The sequence below is a fragment of the Vidua macroura genome, chromosome 11 (genome assembly GCF_024509145.1).
Source record: "Vidua macroura isolate BioBank_ID:100142 chromosome 11, ASM2450914v1, whole genome shotgun sequence".
In the NCBI taxonomy this organism is placed as follows: Eukaryota; Metazoa; Chordata; class Aves; order Passeriformes; family Viduidae; genus Vidua; species Vidua macroura.
Window position 1 is genome coordinate 568,963 of NC_071581.1, and position 18,404 is coordinate 587,366.

The 18,404-nt window shown below is 41.4% G+C and overlaps 1 protein-coding gene and 1 pseudogene across 1 annotated transcript in view; both read right to left on the reverse strand.

Moving 5' to 3' along the window:
• The window catches only part of LOC128812978 (hydrocephalus-inducing protein-like), a 111,953-nt gene that overhangs the window by 79,165 nt on the left and 14,384 nt on the right, over positions 1–18,404 (reverse strand). The gene's annotated exons all lie outside the window — the stretch shown is intronic.
• Positions 908–9,288, reverse strand: LOC128812636 (hypoxanthine-guanine phosphoribosyltransferase-like; annotated as a pseudogene).

Below are 18,404 nucleotides of genomic sequence, written 5' to 3' on the forward strand. Positions count from 1 at the left end.
AACTTGAACAGAACTCATTCACCTTTAAACCGTTTAAGTAAATATTATAGGAAAAAAAAAGTATAGACTAGTATATTTAGGAAACGTTGATTAAAAAGCACCATCAGTAGACTATATCTTGTTCATCCACTCAGCTGGACATGCCACTGAACTGAAGACTGGCATTATCCCATCCTGTATTTCCCTTTGACATTCTCTTTTAGAGCACAGACGTGGCAAAACCAGAAAGTACAGCTTGAGTCAGTCTTTACCTTCCACCGGAATTCAGGAGTCCTCGCAAAGACCAATTCTCCGCGAATCCACTGGACTCGCTCGCAGAGACCAATGCTCCGCGAACAATTCGCGTGGCGAATCGCCGAGTGCAGCCGCCTGAACGCGCCGGGGCTGCGAACAACCAGCCGGGAGCGAGCTCTGGGCAGCTGAGGCCGCAGCGCCGTCACAGACGGCGGCTCGCGGTTACCCGGCAGCCACGGCACCCGATTGTGAGGCCGGGCCGGGGCCGGGACGCTGCGGCCGGGCGGGCCTCGGTCCCCGCTCCATCCCGCCTCGGTGCCCCCTCGAGCCGCCCTCGGTCTGCCTGTTCCAGCCCTGGTGCCCCCGCGGTCCCCGGGCACAGCGGCAGCAATTCGCTCCCGGGCCCGGAACGGGACGGCCCCGGCGGCAGCGCTCGATATCGCCGGAGCCTCGGCCCCAGCTCCAGGCTGCTCCACATCGGGAAAAGCCCGGCTCTGAACAGATCCTGTTCAGCGCATCGCCCCATGGCAATCTGCCAGCTGCAGCTCCCGGGCGCTGACATTTAGCTTCTCGTTCTTCTTAGGGACACACAAGTAGCAGAAGTCATTTCCTGGTGTCATGGTTTATCACCTAATCTGCAGCCAGGAATCAGTGCTCCAGAAGACTGACGTTATTACATCCTGTATTTTTCTTTGGCATTCTCTTTCACAATACAGATGTGCTAAAAGAAAAATGTACAGTATTTATCAACATCCATCTTCAAATGAAATGCAAGACTGATTTTCAGTTGTATTCCTAGCACTGTAATAAAAACACACTAGAACCAGAATTGTTGCAAGTTTCCCGCTTACAGTAAACTTGATATTTCAATATTCTTTCCAAGTTTGTAATATATATGATTTCTTAGGTTTTAGGTTTTACATTTTTCAGATTCTGTGCTGCTTTAGTGTGTGGGTCTGGGCTTCATATTAGGGGATGGTGAGCTCTCTGCACAGAGCAGGCAGACAAAACAATTCCTTCTCTAGCTGGGGACCAAGGGCAACTGATCCAAATCCCAGGCCAAGAGCATAAACAACGTGGACTGAGGAGAGAAAAACAAGAAGGGTGGGACTTCATGGGCTAAAGCTGGAATTGGACAATTAACTCCAATATGCAGATGGGCCAGAACTGATCAAAGCGAGAGACCTTGTGACCGGTCGTGCGTTTTGTGACTGTTTTGGGTCTATCTTGGGTGCAGCCCTGGCTGGGCTCTTGTGCTGCCCGAGGTGGATCCATTGAGGCCTTTTAGCAAGTCCCTACTTTATTCTTTAGCTCTGTCCAGCCTCTGTTCCAGGTCAGCCTACACAAGGCATCATATAAAAACCCATATAGAAAGCCAAGTTCTTGATATTTCCTGAAGAACTTGGTTTGTTAAATTACTGCATTTGCCTTCATGCTGCTGAGCAATAGCACAGATTGTTTGTGTCTTCAGCAGAATTGGCTTGTCTTAGTAAGAAGACTTAGAAGTGAAAAACTTTCCGAGTTAACCAGAATTAAGGAAGTACATTTGACAATCCTATTCGTTTGTGATGTTTCCAAGTCTACTACTCTGTGCAGCCTAAGGAAGCTGTACTAGAATAAGGGAAGAGAGATCTTACAGACATGTTATCTGTAAGTATATGGAAAACCTTCACACGGAGCCCCTGCACAGCCACTTTAAAGACTTGGTGACAGAAGAGCAACATAGGATTGAACGAAGACAGACAAATATCCAATTAAAGTCAAATTACAAATTATTTTCTTTTCAGTTTGGGCCGCAGATTGTATGCTGCTCACCATCCTGGGGGTTCAGAATGTCCTGCAGCATGGCTGAGCCATGAGACTTGTGGAGTAGAATTATAAAAAGGTGAAGCACAAACATTTCTTATGCACCTACATTGCATTACCAAGTCGTCACCTTAAAAATGGTTTTGCTCTTTTAATGGAAGTTTATAGCTGGAATTGAAGGTTTTTTAATTGTTGAGAAGCTCTGAGTAGAAGCAAATATTCTTGCTGGGTACCTGTGGTAGGTAGGTACCTGATACCTGGCAGTGGAGGAATGTGCATGTACTTACATTTAAATCTCTGAAGTATTCATTCTAGTCAAGAGCGTATCCAACCACAAATTTATCTGGAATTTCAAAGCCTGTATCTGTAAGAAAATACAGTTCTTTTTATACTTCAGTGGTGTAAATAGCTTTTAAGTGCACAGTTGGTATTCAACACATACTTGAGCTAAGAGAAATAGGCGTCATCTCTTTCAGGGTGCTTCCTTAAGAATCCGAGCTGCAAATTGATGACAGATGGTAGAATCTAAACCATTCCCGTCAATCAGTAATATAATTAAGGTGTTAAGAGAATGATTTTTATTAACAAAATAATTGTTTAAAACCTAGTTATGAGTTAGTCCTGGGAGAGGAGAAAAGGAGTGAGATTTTACTTGAGTGAAAGGAGATGAACTTTGATTCAGTAGGACTTTTCAGTTTGGAAACAAGGCAAGTTTAATAATGCCAAATGTCAAAACAAATGCCCTCTGGGGTCAAAGCAGAGCAAAACACAATTAAGGTTTAATTCTGTTTTTGCTATCTGAATAGTTAAATTTGTATATCAAGTAACTAAATCTGCGCTCAGGAAATAAAGAAGGTGGTCATGAGGCCTCAGGATGGTGTAGCTAGTCATTAGATCACAAGCTGTTATGTAGTTTCTCCCCATTTCTCTTGGCCTTCATGAAACTTATGTGCCATTTGTCAGATGTGCTGCCTGAAGTGAAATTACAAGACTGTGCTTTGGAAAATACAGGAAAAAAATACTAGAAAAACATGATACTTACAGTCTGGTCTGTAACCTGGACTCTGACGTGTCCTTTTAACGAGCAGGCTGTAAGGCAGAGCAGAGAAGGTTGGTTTTTAAAATATGTCTCGCTCGAAGTTGTAAACTTCCATTCTGCCATGTCTCCCCATTAAGATTCTAAAATCATGCACTTAAATTAAAACAGTGAGATTATTGCACAGAAAGAAGTAGTGTTCAGCCTCATAGTGGAGGGAGAAGCAAAGGCTCTGATCTAGGTTCATTCTTTATGTCCAAGTGGCTCGACTTTGTATTCAGTTCCCTTCAATCCTGTGTCTCTGATCTTTCCCCTTCCATGCAGCAATGTCTCAGGACACTAGAATAGCACAGAGGGGGAAGCATGTCCAAGTGGCTGGTAATGATTTTAGTGGGGTGGGAGGGAGGGAGGGAGGGAGGGAGGGAGAAAAGGACAATTTCTTCTGCAAAATCATTTCTATTCTTGGTTTGCCTGTGCACTTCAGAAGAAATTGAGAACCTCCTGGACAGTCACTAGAAGGACTGTCTGAATAACTGATGCTTAATTCAACTGTTTTTATAAAGCATTGCGGTTACTTGACAGAAGCAGGGATATTCCACAAAATTCCTTTTAGAGATCGACTAAAAGCAGATCTAAAATGCTACATGAAGTCATCTTCCAAGTGCTGTCAGACTCTTAGATTCTGGAAACTTCTACGGTATATTAAGAAATATTCTGAGTGTTGTCATTCTAGTATTGAGAGAACTGGAGGTGGTGTTAGAAAACCTATGGAAAGAGATTAATTTCCTTCAAACATAAAGTAAGAAACAGAATCCATGAGACTTTATGGACTACACGGAAAGAACCGTAAAACCTTTTTTTATTAATTTGAGCGTTGAAGATGGTAGTGCACAGGTAAATTTCCCAGTTTAAAAAACACTTAATTTTTCAGCAGCTAGATAAGGATTACTTCCTGCATTTGCTTCCTCCCCCCCAAACTTCAAGCCAAACAAGCACCTGTCAGCATACATTGACTATTCACTCAAATGAGTTGAATATGTTAGTTAGTGGCTATATCCTTGTACCTTACAACTTTTACCATCCTTGGTTTCTTGTCTTTTATTTTTGAAAGCAGTGCTTTCATTGTTCTCCCAGTCTCAATAATGTCCTGAAAGAGATAAAAAAAAAAAAAATTATCCTTCAAGTCTGAAAGGAAAACCAGACTGTCAGTGGATTAAATTAGAGCATGACAACCTGGCAGCCCAGTAACATAATTAATTATTATTTTATATGTCATATGTATTAATTTGAAAAGAAGGGAGAAAAAAATCCATGTCATTCCACCCCTCGTTCAGTCATTACTTACCTCTACTACTAACACATTCTGGAAGAGATTACATAGGGAAAGAAGGAAAGAAAAGAAAATACTTAAATGCCAATTTTCAGCACATTATACAGACAAGAAAAGCACACTAAAACCCTCAGTTACAAGGAAGTTGCACTGATTTTCAGAGGAGATTGTCATTTTTACTACTGACTTTACTTTGGCGCTTTCCGAAGAGCCTTTCTGTAAGTATTTATGAAAGCTTAAAATGTGGTGATAAATGCAGCTATGTCAGATGTAGATATTGCTCTATGTAAAGCACTTGTATTCTAGAGCCACACTGAATGAGTCAGTTTAGGATGGTTCACTTCTGGGCATTCTGAGATTAAATGGGGAATAGGATCTTTGGGAGCAGCCATTACTGATCACTTCAAGTTTCCACTGAGATCAGTGGGAATTATTCACTGTTTCAAAGCCCAACATTTTAAATCAGTGTTAAGTGGCTGGAAGTATGCAGTATCAAAATCTTAATAAAGATGGATTTCCTGGAAAATACACAAGACCAGTTGTTTCCCTTTAAAAGGTGAAGATGCTAATTCATACCTTCCCATTTAGTGCAGACAGTTCCTCTCCAACAAAACTGATTTTTTTCTGCAGGTGAATCATTCTAGAAGGAGAAAGAAGAGATGGAAGTCACATAAACATGCCCAAAAGTGTTATCCTGTATTTGTTTGAAAGGTGTGCTGCTCTTGCTTTTTGCAAGAGGAGGGAGTATGAGATCTGCCCCTGGCTTTGTCCTGTTGAGTGTTCTGCTATATGTTTGTTCCAGTGAATGTGTAATATCCACCCTTTGGGGAAGATCAGTAAATCAGTTCCTTTTTAGTATGTAATTTGAACAGGATGTATGCATCAACTCAATTTTTATATACATAAACTCAAACTACCAGTATTTAGAATGCCAGTCTATGGAGAGAGTCAATTTTCCAAAGAAAAGAAAGTTGCTTACACAGTAGCTTTTTATTCTGACAAAATCCACGGTAACAGGCACAGATTTATCACCATTTTGATTTAGTGCTTTTACATGGTCCAGCAAATCAGCAAAGAATTTATAGCCTCCTTTAAGGACACATAGTGCAACAATGTGATGACTTCCCATGTCCTGCATGATATCTCTAGCCAAATGTTCTGTCCTGTGAGAAAAAAAAAAAAAAAAAATAGAAGGAATTCTGGAAAGTGTTCTGTATATCTAGTTGTTTGTCCATATATTAAGCAATGTTCAAGTAAAAATTGTAAAAATTTTCATCTTGCTGTTATGTTTTTATAGCTAGCAAATTGTGACCACAGCAAGTCATAGGAAAGTTAGTTACATATTTGCGCAGCACAAGCTGATTTAACCCATAAACCTTAATATTGCGGGATAGGTAGTTTTAAAGATACTTGAGGGAACATGGAAGCTTAACTGGGCTTGTGGAGGAATCCTCTCCATAAACTCCCTCTTGCACTAGACTTCAGGACAGAAGTGTTAGGCTGCAGGGTTTCCATGTTTCTCATGGGCTGCACAGGGCAAGGACCTCAGTCTTTTCATTTGGAGGGACAAAAATTGGCACCACTGTCCCTAATCTTTTCTGTTTACCCTCATACCTGTCCAGGATGAGTCCATGAGGAATGAAGACTCTTTCTAAATCTTCTTCATAATGCTTTGGAATGCAAAACAGATTTTTGTTGTAGCCGCTTTCCTCATCTCTTATCTGCAAGGGAAAGGGAAGTAAGTCTAAAACTAGCAACAAAGCCGTACAAGGAAAAGCTTCCAGTCTCTGATAGTGTGAAGAAAAAATTCCTCCACCCCAATAATATGTCAAAATAAAACTATTTCTGAGAGTTTTTGATCTTTCTGCTAGAACTGTTCACAATCTGATAACTCAGGAGCTGGTGGCTGAGTTGTGAATGGAGTTGTGAATGGATAAACAAGTACTTTGCCCCAGTCATTATGAAATAAATTATTGGCCATCATCAACTCCTTTAAAAAGCCACCCAAAGCAATAACAACCCCCCCTCTTGTTCCATTTGCTGTTCTGCAGAGCTCAGTAGCTTGCTCATGTGGTAGATAAGTGAAAATTAAAATGTAAGTCAAGGAGATTGAGATTACAGGTCAGCATGTGACTTTGAGGTGCTGCTCTACCTTGATCATCATTTTCCACTGTGTAAAAGAGAAAGCTCTGCCTCCTAAGAGTGAATTCACAGCTGAACTTTTGACATTCCAACCATTAGCTGTCTCAGAGGACAAGGGAGATGGCTCACCCCAAAGGAGAAGCTTTGGGATGGCAGTGGGAGGAGGGGAAGCTGCAGAGGGTGCCCACAGGTGGGAAGCAGTTATGCTGTTTGCCCTGGAGCAGTGTTCTTCATCATGGCTGGGGACTGGCCAGGGCTACATCCCACAGATCTGGACCTTAACCCTTTTGCCTCCAGGATTTTGGGTTACAGTTCTTTATTCAACATGCTGGTTTCAGGCTGTTGCACCCAGAGATGTCTGCATGTCTAGAAGAGCCATAATCTCCATTTGGGTTTCTCTTCTGGCCCCAGACAGATTGGTGTCTTTGGATTCTACCTCCCTTCAAGACCTTGATGGATGCTTTGTTCATTTATTAAGTGGTGGTACAAAACCAGGCAAGGCAACATATAAGGAAGTAGAAAGAATTGTGAGTAAGATTAATATATAAGTTCTAGAAATAAATTAGGAAAACACCCTCAAATTCATGAGATTTTGTCACACCTGATACTGCCCTGCTGTTGTTAAAAATACAGAATTAACTGAAAGAAAAATTCAGAGCTGGCTCAAAGCTTCAACGGTGAAAAATAGGTTATGTACATACCAGTTACCTTCCACAGAACTCAGTAAAGCATCTTGCTAAAAGCTCAGAGCTGTGGATTCGGCAGTAATAGCATAAAGTATTGCTAACCACAAGTTAACACCTGCAAACTCTTTAGACAGATGAATTGTTTTTAATTCTCCTTTTCTTTGGCATAGGAGAGATAAGTGCTTAGGAAGAAAAGAAAATGGACTGTATGAAACAGTAGTAGGTTATCACTTGCAAAACTCATGGCAGCCAAAAATGAAATAACCAATTACTGCCATTTATTTTAAATTGGCCACAAATAGCTTCCTGCATTTAAAGATAAAACTAGAGACAGGTGTTAAAGGAAATTTCAGAAAACAGATTGTAGTAGCACAAGGCAATGGATATAGAAGCTGATCCTGGCTGGACTAAGCATATTCTGCAAGTACTCAAAATTGATTGGCCCTAATGGTCCAAGACCATGCAGAATGACCTCGCAGCTGAGCCCTGGGTGGGTGGCAGCAGTTCTGTTCTGCCTGGTTTAGTTACTATTTTCTTCGTGGCTGAAGTCAGTGAAGTGAAAGCATAAGTACAGCATTGGTTTTAGATCGGGTTTGTTCCTGCCTCATTGGCTGTGGAGAGACGCTGGCAGTGACACCGGGATTGGCTGGGTCGGGCTGTGCCACAGCACCAAGAGCAGCCTTAGTGAGTGCAGAGCTGCTCATGGCTTGATGTTCGATTAACCCATCTGTACAGCTCGAATTTCTCCCTCTGGGAGGCTGCTAGTGATGAATACACAGGCAGGGTATGAGATTCTGACTTAAATAGAAGCATTGGTTAAAGACAATGATTATTTGAGACTACTGGTACACATAAACATCATTATCATTTGAAGTATCAAAAAAAAGCACCTTTAAGGATAGTCACTGACGCCAGTATAAAAAGGTGCTGTTTGTTTTGTTGTTGGGTTTTGGTTTATTTTGTCTCCAAGATTCCCATGTCTATTGCATTCTACTTAACGGCAGCTTAAAAGCAGTGATAATGCCCCCTGCAATTTGAGCAGCTTCTTTTGCCTAATTGTGATACTGATTGCAGTATTTAATGGACTTCAGCTTTACAGTCTGCTTTTGCATTTATAAATGCACAGCATTTCTTCTGCACAGCAAGTTAAAGATCAGCCTTTTGCCAAAGCTGAGCTTCCTGCTGCACTTGATTAGTGACAGCACAACTGCTTCAACTCAAGTGAGGGATGAGTTTGTCTGTGTGGATGTAACTGTGAAATAAAGGTAATCTGGAGGCATATAGGTGTGCACAGTCATTACTGCTTAAAGCTACTCCAGCAGTGCAGCTTTATAGCTGTTACTTGGTTTAACAACTCTGTTCATTGAGAATCTTGGGTACAAACAAGATCTTCTACAACAATAGCCTCTGTGTGAAGCATTTTTTAAAGCCTAATGAAAAGTTCAAAACCAGAACTTTAAGGATTGCATCCGTTTGAGCACCACATCACCACGGCAACCTGCCTTACAGGCTCATTAAAGCCTTTGCATTGTTGAATATTGCCTTGGCATATACTGAATAATACAGTGACAGCCCATAATAATAAAGCAATCTACTCAACTATCATACAAAATCATTAAATTCTTAAATAATGAGTTTATAACTTGAAGAATTAGTTGTCTCATTTAGTTTCAGTCTCATCTGTCCAATTACTGATGTAAGTTTCTGAGTTTAAGTGGAAAAAAACAACAAAACTAAGTAGAGCAATTTTGTACAGTAGAGAAATCAATAACTATTGTTCCATCAGCACAGAATGAAAGAATGTGAATATAGGTATGCTAAAGTCAAATAATGTCATGCCTTTGTAGAAAAGTGAGTCTATCCAGACGCCTCTGCTCTGAAAGCCATCTTTTCTGCTGAGCAAATATAAGAACCAAAGCCTTTCATTAGCCAGTGTTTCTAATGTTCTGCTATTTTTGCTGAAGCTGACCTTTCCCCCCCCAGCCAAAGCTCCCTTCAGGCAAATAACCAAACACAAGGACTTTATGCTTTCTTACCTGCAGTCCATGAGCCATAATCCCTCTTTGAAGGATGCTCTTGCAGAATGAGTTGGTGTTACTACTGCAGTTTGGCTTGCTCTATTTTAATCTTTCAGTCAGACCATGACTTGCTTCTAGAAGGTCAAAACTGCCATCTTTCCTGCAGGAAGCATTACTTCCTTCTGCTTATGTACTGACATCACGATCCCAGGTTCTTACCTAATCAGATTAACCAGAAATAAAATGAGTTTGAGCCTTGCTGTAACCAATGAGAATAAAGATGTGGGGAAGGAGGGAGATGCAAAAGAGAAGCTCATGAGTCAAATTAATGGGAAGGACTATGTAGAATCTGAGGTGGGGTTTTTAACTGCAAACACACATCAGATATTTGGTTGTAGCCGGTGGTAAATCAGTGGTGTATGTGTAAAAGGTAAGGTTGTATACCATTTTCTTACAGAGTGTTTACACAATCCATTGTTGTGATGAAGTCCATGTCTTTTAAAAATTCATGTTATAACTTGCTGTCAGAAAATAAAGCAGACAAAGCCCGTTTTTAAAAGGATCTTGAAGGAGAAGTCTGCAGCTGTTGAGATGTGGTGAACCCTGTCTATCATTCTTCCAGGTCATCCTTTCATAAAACGAGAGGGTGATAGTTCCAGTAACATGCTTCACATCATTTAAAATCAAATCATGCTGACATTTCCTGTAATCTGATTAATCTACAAAGCTGCACTATTATCTGGGATTAACATGAAAGCCTGAAAGTTCTAAAAATTAATCCTACTTGCAAAATGAGCTAAAACCAGCTTGCATGCAACATATTACAGGATGTTCTTACTAGATGGAGTATATTTTATTAATTCAACTAGTTTAGTGTTCTCTTGGTGAGGGAGCACAGTAGCTAATGAGAGGAGATTTTTCTTGTTTCTTTGTAGCCTCACAGTTGCTCTTCAGGTTGTGGCTGGTGACACTTGGGATAATGTAGAAAATCTGTTCCAGTGGATTAATGGGCATATCCACATCTTAAGTGAGACATTAAATACTAGTTCTCTTGGGAACTGTTAGTGCCTTGAGGCTACCTGACCCCTATTTGATGTAGTCAGCAGAACCTTCCTTCAATGAATTCCCTACTGTATTTCCTATACGCCTGTGAGCTCCATATCCTGAGAAAAGCCTTGCTTTTCTAATTCCTAGAGTAAGGTGGGCCTTTCTAGCTGACACGTTTGTTGGTTGATTCTCATGTAGTTTTCCACATTTAAACAGAGTTTAGCCTAGTTTTGCTGAAATCAACGGCTTGAATGCAGCTACTTGTTTAAAGCCTCTTTCTAATCAAGGCATTAATTATTGACACTACTCTCACTTTACCATTTTCAGCAGTCAAACTGAGCACAGTGTCTGAAATTATAGTGAAAAAATAAATACTGTATGCATATCTCATGTGATCTGTAGCTCACAGCTTAGCTGTGCCCTGTTTCAAAATACCCTGTTCTTCTCTGTATGATGGACTTTTTGGTGTATTTAATCTCTGTATAGGAAAACCTTGGCTAGAGATTACTCCTTCTTGGCATTACTCCTTCTTGGATTTTTCCTTCCTGCTCTCTGAACAGGCCACTTGAAAATATTCTCACGTGGAATATATTTGCTTTGGTTCTGGATATTAGAAGGCCAGGTTTGCTGTGTAAATTTTATAACTCCCTGATTTTTTTTACTTGAGGAAGGTTTGATTCCCTATTACTCACATTTCTAGAAACTGTACATTGGAACTTGCAAATCTTTGTGTCTCCTTTAGGCACTGTGCTCTTAGATCTGACCTGAACTGAACCCAGTTCTAAAGTCCTGTTTAATTCTGTTTCAGAAAAGGGTTGTAGAAAATTCTTCTCACTGACTTACTTTTGTGTTTTGGCTGCATGGGGAATATTAGAGTGACAAATGAGCAGTGACATTATTGCTTAGAGCCCATGTTTACTCTTTCATTAAACTTTAAGCTGGTTTAAGAAGTCTCTGCCTACTCTATTTGGAAACTACTTCCCAGATCATATTGGTTCAAATGAATTTAGGCTTCTCAGTAAATTTCACAGAACCATGATAGTAATCACACACCACAATCACCTGTTTTATTGTCACATTCTGAAGAAAAAAAAATACTCACAGGTAAAATGTTCATGCTACAACAGCCGTTTGTCATTGCTGAATAATGAAAATAGAATGTAGCCAGCTGGCATCCTTGGATGGCTTCTCTGTTGTAAGTTATGCGAACATACTCCCATAGGAAAGAACAAAAAAGTTTAGGTGTATATGTATTTGTTCCATATGGGAACCCCAAGTGCATCTTTTTAAAATTAAGTGTTCTGAGGAAACCAAATCAGGTTTCAATCTCTTGCCCTGCTCTAGATAATAGGAATGCTGAAAGACCCACTAAGTGTAGCCCACACAAACAGACTGGAAATTAATTAGATCAGCACTGATAGCTTGGTAAAAGCAGCCAGTCCATAGAGAACAACGGTGCTCCTGGCCTTGCATCTATTCCCAGAACTACTGAATCAGTAACTCCTTTTCTCAGGACGTGATTTTGCTGTTTCCATAGCTGAGTTGTTAAACAGGTTTACATTCTATTACAGTTCGGAGTGGCCGGCCTTGAGACTGCTGCGATCATTTTAAAGGTCCTCCAGAAACACTGCATGACCGCTGATAACGCATTTAATTGAACTAAACTCATCTCCTATTAGTTCTTCGCGTCCGGAAGGCGGGCGCGGGCGGCTGGATGTGCCGTGCGGCGGCGCTTCGGTCCCGGGCGCTGCCGAGCGAGCCCGGGCTGTGCCGCGAGAGGGCAGCGCCGGCCAAGGGAGCGGCGCGGGCGGCCGAGCGCCTGCGGCTCAGCCCGGGCATCGGGGAGAGGTCCTGCGTCCCCCAGAGGGTGCTGGCACTGCCCAGGCTCCCCGGGGAATGGGCACGGCCCCGAGGCTGCCAGAGCGTTCGGACAGCGCTGCCAGGGATGCTCAGGGGGGATTGCTGGGGCAGGGACGGGAGCTGGATGATCACACGGAGAAGGGCCGTTTCCAAGGAAGGGCGTGTAGCGGCAGGACGTTAGCTCAGTTGGTTGGAACATGGCGTTAATAACGCCAAGGTTGTGGGTTTGGACCCTATATGGGTCATTCGCTTCAGAGCTGGACTTGCTGATCCTTGTGGGTCCCTTCCCACTCAGAATATTCTGCGATCCTGTGACACGGGGGAATGGATTCCTACCGACAGAGCGTAGGTGTAGATGAGATACTGGGAAGAAATTTGTGACAACGAAGCTTGGTGAGACCCTGGCACAGGGTGGCCAGAGCAGCCCTGGATCCCTGGCAGTGCCCCAGCTTGGAGCACCCCCTGGGATAGTGGAAGGGGTCCCTGCCCGTGGCCCCTTCCAACCTGAACCATTCCAGAATTCAGTGATTCTGTCATGCCTGCTGGTCCTTCCAGCTCGGACTATTCTGTGATTCTGCAAAATATTTACACCAGTTCCAAACTTGTATAATTGTGGTTTACAGGAAAACTGCTCTGATCTGTACCACTGAAGACCTGATCCATAGGCTCCAAGTTCCTAGTGCCTGCTAAAACCTTCAATTAAAACTCAGCACTTGTATTCAGTGGCTGATGGGTTATTAGACAAACTGATCAACACATTTTGCAATGGCTAGCTTTCAGTAAGCCCATGCCCATCCTAAATCTATTTTTTTTTTTTTCTTGGACTTTGAATTCTTAGATAAGACCAGCTGCTTAATTGGTTTGCAAAAAAAAAAAAAAAAAAAAAAAAAAAAAGTTTGGAAAAACCACACTGCACATTCCACGGTAAACAGTGCATGTTTACAATTAAAGACTAGAAGCAGTTACACAAATTTCAGTCTCCTTATGTACTGCTTTAGATGGTGTAGTTTTTTAATGTAGAAAATTTCACTAATATGAGCCTTCATACTTTCCTAATCTATTTTCTCTCTGGCCTGAGACTTTATTACTTTACTGAAATAGAAAAGTGATATAAATCTCATTCAGTATTGGAGATTTATAAATGTTGTGCATGAAAATGTTTTGCTTTTACAACTCAGCTGATAACCACAACAAACAATCAATAACCCTAGGAAACACAGACTGCTGGATGTCAGAACTGTAGAAGATTACCTGGATTTTAAATTAGAATAATTCTTGAAAATATCCTGACACCAGTTCAGAAGGAGATGAATGATACATTTTTCAAGCTCAGAAAATCTGATGGCCAGCATGGAGGAAAAGTGCAGTATTTATTAACAAAGTCTGTGAGGCCCTAACGGAAATGGTGGAGTGACTGTTTGAAGGGAAACCTTTATATACCTTTTGCTACATTTGGTTTGTAGATAGGAGAAATGTTTCCGTCTCCTGGACTGTCTTATATTAGAAAGTCATTTTGAGAGAGGATCTGATTAGGACTGGGGCAGCAGAGCAGAGACAAGGAATCAGGACTTCTGGATTTTATTCCCAGCTCAGACACACAGTTTATTTACTGTATACCCGTGGCAAATTTATTTTCCCGACTGCTCCTGCTGTACCTCTGACCTCCCTCTGTGCCTGCTTTCCCCCTCTGCCTCTTGTAATCAGCTGACCTCAGTGCTTGAGTCTTCTCTGCCCTGGGCTGCACAGTCCTTGCCAGTTTTGGGGACACGCCTTCCAAGAAGCCCCATTGCTGCCATCACTGGTGGTCAAATGCATGATTTGGTAGAAGATTGTGACCTGTTTCCTTGCACGTGAAGCTGCAGTTGTTGCAGTTCAACGCGTCTGTGAGCAAACAGGAGCTGCTCCGTGCCTGCCATGGTGTGCAGTGTGTCTGATCCCGTTCCCCCACCCCCCTACAGCTGGATGGGCTCTTTCACCTCGGGAGCAATGGGTGGTCTGGGAAGCAGCCTGCTCTGCTCTTGGGGAGCTGGACTCATCTCCACTACAGAGATGTTTAATAAAAATATTTGTTAAACAATGGCTTTATCTGAGTGTGTGATCACGGCTGTTTTATTTTAGCAACGTAACAGCAATAACAATTAAATCCATATTTCTCCTTGGATATTTATTTTCCTGAATTGATTCTCTGTGCTGTGAAAGAATTCGGTGTGAATTGCTGAGTTAAAATAGAACTGCTTGCAGTGGATTTCAGATTGCTTGTATTACCTTAGTATGATTCTTCTATTGCTTGAGACATTAAGCCAGTATAAAAATACATACCACAGAGAGTCCATGCTTTGAAATGTTCTAAAACTCTTCTTCATAATCACTATTTTTAATTCTTAACATAATTCTATTCTGCAAAGCCATGTTTGACTCTTAGTCAAAGTGCCATATTCCCATGACAGCATGTAAGAAAAATGTGGACTATGCATTTTAATAAGATTTAAAAAAGATTCCTTTTACAATACCATGCAACTACTGCATTCAAGTGAAGATAGCTCATCTCTAGATCTCAGTTTTATAAACCCATCTATTTCAGTGTTGCCAATGCCTTCTGTTGAGATGTTGAATATTGAAGAGACACTTTTGTAGGAACTGGCTTAGAAAGATTTTACTGCTGCTACTTGTGTTCCTTACAGGCCCTGGCTGTGGGACCCACCTCCAGTGCCATTGGCTGTGCAGGCTTGCCCACAATGTGAAAAGCCAATTCAGCACAGTTTCCTGTTGCAGTGTGCAGCTACGCAAACGGAGCAAAAAGGCTTTGTGAATTTGAGATGGGAGTTTCTGTTTCCTAAACCTAAAGCTGGAGTTTCTATTCTGTATTTTTACGTGCATTCATCCTTCCCCCTGGAGTTATTCCCATTGGATTTTACCTGTAATGTATTCACACTGGGCATTGTTCTATTGGTTTCACCTTATCTCTTATTTTCCCCTATAAAACCTTTGTCTGGACCCCTGATCGTGGTCACTTGTACGTGCGGCGATCGGGCAAATACAACCTACTTTAGACTGCACAACAAGTGTCCAACCTCTTGAGTCTCTTTATCCCGGTCTTGATCACGCTCTCTAAACAGCTCTGTCCGTATCAGACGAACCCACAAAGGTGTTTGTTGCCTCTCTCTCTCGCCGGCGGCTCCCAGAAGCGCCTGGCCAGCGCTCCGGGAAAGCGGACCGGGCGAAAACAAGGAAGTCGAAGAGAGAAGAAAAGAACGAAAAGCAGCAGTTTCCTAAGACAGCGGAGGGAGCAAAGAGAAAGTTTCTGTAACTGATTCTTAGGATTTCAATTCCTTTGTCAGACACAAAATATCTTTTTTCAACATAGATCACTTTTATCCCCATTAGAGATAATAAAAAGTCCTCCCTTAACTGAAATGAAGGGGTTATGCCCTGAATGCACATTTCTTTTGGAGTCCTCGGCAGCAAAATGTCCAGAAATGCAGAGCAGTGCACCCCATTTTTATCCTGCATACAATGACCCAAATTTAGGTCATTGCTTTTCTTCAGTCTTACACAACCTATATCTCAGAATGGCAGATTTTATATCTTCTTAACACATATATTTTGCTAACATAAAACTAAACATGGCTGCTTCATGGCAGTTGACAACTGTCACTGGAACAGGACAGGAAACTGGAAAGATGATGGAGTTTTCTTACTTTTGTCTTTGGATTACTCTCAAGCAAATCCTCTGGTGTTAATCAATAATAGAGATTTCTCATGAAGCCCCCTTAGGCAAATTTTTAAAAAATAAGTAATTCTGAAAAAGAGTAAGTTCTCAGTGGTGATATTTCTGAAACTGACTTACTTGTCCTTTCAAAAATACTTTGTTAGTGTTTAGAAAAGGTGCAAACCCCAGTCATCATTGTAACAAGTGTGTTTGCCCCTGCTTTCCTTCTGAAGCCACCATTTTAATCTGGTGAAGGGGCAAATTTTGTTTATGTAAAATATATAAAGGGGTACAATTTAAATTTGCTGTTACACATGGTCATATGGGAAATACAGATTTGTCCTACGTAGACCCATACATTTAACATGGGACTACATATGAAATATTTGCTAGAAGCCATCTCATTGACGTCAGTTAGGTTTTTAAGGGATTTAAGCAAATAGAGCACACCTCTCAGCATTTCTGAATTCATTAGCCTTCCACTGACAGCCTGCTCCTATTCTCCAGTCAGTATGCCCCAGGTTTTCAGGCCTAAGTATTGGAATTACTTGTATATCACCTGTAATCTGACCACAATTTGAAAAATGAGCATGTAGTTTTGTGATTACGCAGAGAGAAGTAGGTTATATAAAAGGTCCTTCATGAAACACATTTCTTCATGCTTCCCCTATGTCATATAATGGTCTTGATCTGTGGGAAAAGTAATAAAACCCAAATCTGAGTGGTTGAAAATTAGTGCAGTTCTACTGTAGTTAATCTACATATACTTTAAGATGTGTCTTCACTGATAGTTAAACTTATGCAACAGACTGTTTAAAGAGTAGAATTAATTTAATTAGTTATCTAAATTTTAACCCTCAAATGATACTAATATTTAAAATCTAATAGTTAAGGCTTGTGCTTGTTTATGTCAAGTTGTTGTGCTTGAAAGAGATTTATAAAATCCACATTTTTAATTTATAAACAGTCTCGTTTCATCTAAAAATGTTTATCCCATTTTCCAGTCTGAAACACTGCTGTACTTGCACTGCTCTTGTGTGCCCCAAACTCAGCAAAATTAATTCCCTATTCACTCCGATGATGACAGCGAGTATGTTATTCAATGAGAACAAGTTGGGTTTGTTTCCAGCTCTCCTTGAGGCACCTTGGCTCAGAGCAGAGACCTTGTGTGTCACCAAAAGGGTCTTGCAGGCCTGTTAATCAGAGCCACGTAAGTTGTCACGGCACAGTGGACACAGCGACTGGCTTTCGCTCTGTTCAGCCCTTCACAAGAGCAGGTCATAATGAAGCTAAAAACCATGGTTGAATATTAATGAGGGCAATTCATTCTTCACTCCTCATCTAGTCTTTTGCACGTTTCATTTGAGTGTATGCCAAAACTGACATAAAGCTAATAACTCAGAGGGAGCCCCCTTACGTAACGCTGTGCGATGCCCTCCCGTGACATGGCAATTTACTTGTCTTTCTTTGTGCATTGCTGCTGCTGTAAACGTGCATTTCAGAAAGGGCCATGCAGCACTGACTGGGAAAATCCGACTTTGTAGAAGATGTGATGTAGCGGTAATGAAGAGAAACCAGAATGGGAGGCCGTGGATTCAGATGCTGGCTGAAGATCACTCAGTCTGTCCACAAATCTAAAAATGCAGCACTGTGTGGTAAAGCTGGAAAACCTTTAATATTTTGGCTTTTAAGAAAAGAAGAAACTTAAAGTCATGGAAGACAGCTGTGATAATTTTGGTTATTTTTAGACATGTTAAATTTTCATTATAGCAATTTTTCTTTTAATTATCTTTTTAAACAGCTTCCATTGTAAAACATCACCCACCATGACTGGCTTTTCAAAAATGCCTTTTAATCAGTAGGGGTCCAATTTGGGAAAGCACAGAACTCTGCATTAAGGACTATCCCTCTTGAAGGCAGCTGAACCTTCAGGCCTGTGTTAAGGTTTCAGTCCAGCTTCACTCATGGTGCTGAAGAAGCTCAAATGATTGAGGCACAGAGTAAACTGGACCTGAAAACCCCTCATATGCAGCTTTGCTGCCTCTCATCTCCTAACAGGAATTGTGTGAGAGTGGCAGAAGGGAGACCTGTCCAGGTGTCATAGCCAGAAACTGGGACATTGAGAACTTCCCTTTTCCAGTTCAAAAAATTCCACAGACATGCTGCCAGTAAGAGGCTGTAGCAGCAGAGTTTTTGTATGGATAATATGGTGCATACAGTGAGTCTGCTCAGGAAAAACAAGACAAGCTCCTAAAAGAAAAATAAGTTTTGGACAGCTAGGGGGTATAATAGACCCATCACAGCTGTGTCAATGGGCTCAAAGCAAAGGCTTTGTGATTTAAAACACACAGTATGTTGTTATGTTTAACTGTATTTTTAAAAAATCCATCATCTCAAGCTGTGTTTTCTATCTGGAAGCTAGAAAAGGTTGAGGAGTTGGCTGCCAGGGACCAGCAGGGGACAACTGCTGCCTAAAGGAGCCAAGCAGGGTAACACATGGGCTGAGGTGAGTGAAACAGGTCTGGGGAGGGGACTG